The sequence below is a fragment of the Rousettus aegyptiacus genome, unplaced genomic scaffold (assembly GCF_014176215.1).
Source record: "Rousettus aegyptiacus isolate mRouAeg1 unplaced genomic scaffold, mRouAeg1.p scaffold_m13_p_15, whole genome shotgun sequence".
NCBI lineage: Eukaryota > Metazoa > Chordata > Mammalia > Chiroptera > Pteropodidae > Rousettus > Rousettus aegyptiacus.
The window spans coordinates 2,042,157-2,043,183 of record NW_023416290.1 but is presented as its reverse complement, the minus strand read 5'-3'; the positions used below and the strand labels follow the sequence as shown (position 1 = coordinate 2,043,183).

General features: G+C 38.6%; 1 pseudogene; it reads right to left on the bottom strand.

The window, feature by feature from the left end:
• Positions 1–328: 328 nt before the first annotated feature.
• Positions 329–447, bottom strand: LOC118612086 (annotated as a pseudogene).
• Between the last annotated feature and the right edge of the window lie 580 nt (positions 448–1,027).

The window sequence follows — 1,027 nt, the reverse complement described above, 5'->3', positions numbered from 1 at the left end:
TAGTTCTAAGGGAGAGAAGTTCAAGCAAAACGATTATTTGACATTACCGGGTAATGTCAGAACGAATGAGTTTGTGTTTAAGCACAACTGTATTTCTTGACGTCATTTTTGCCCTTCCCGAAATCACAGGCGATTGATCAGAGCCAATTGATACAGCGAGGCTGGGACCGATTGGCCAAGGCCAAGTCCATGTTTGGTGCTTATACTTTTTTTTCTTTTCCTTTTTTTTTTTTTTTTTTTTTTTTTTTAGGTGAGGCAACCCTTGGTTGATCTCACAGATTGCAAGAAACTTGTCAGCTTACAATCCCTTATTTTTTTTTTATTTTTGTGCCTACACCACCTGGTTGTCCTAGGCGGTCTCCCATCCAAGTACTAACCAGGTCCGACCCTGCTTAGCTTCCGAGATCGGACGGGATCAGGCATGTTCAGGGCGGCATGGCCGTGGACTGCTTTTGCTTTCTTAATCACTTTTCCCCAAATAATCAATTCCCAATTCTGCTTTTATCTTTCTATTATTCCCTGTAAAGTACCAACAAAGAAATACTCCCCAAATCTTACAATCTGTAGTTGCAATAAATAAACTACTGTTTACTTCAGCACGTTTCACAGTGAAAAAGTTAATTTGTTTTGATCTGTGGAATATGTGGGGAAAAAATACGATACTTATCTTAGGTCTATAAAGTATGAAATATCTTTCTTTCTCTGAGAGATAGTATTTGCCATCATTGTTTAGCAAGAATTCCAAATAAGCAGGACTTTTTGGAGGCATCTCCTCCCTCCCCACTACTAAAAAGTGCAGGACCTAAAAGACAACGAATCCTCCGACTGGTAATCCTAATGCTGGTATGAGACAATTTGTTCCTTCATCTTTCTCCTCTTTCTCCTCTCACTCTTCTTTGAGTTGCCTATTTGATTTGCTTTTAATAGTTTGACTTAATAAAAAGGAAATTTGGTAATTGTATTTATTACACACTCGCCTGATTTCTTCATAGTTTTTCAGGACCCAAAACCCTGAGAACTATTGTCC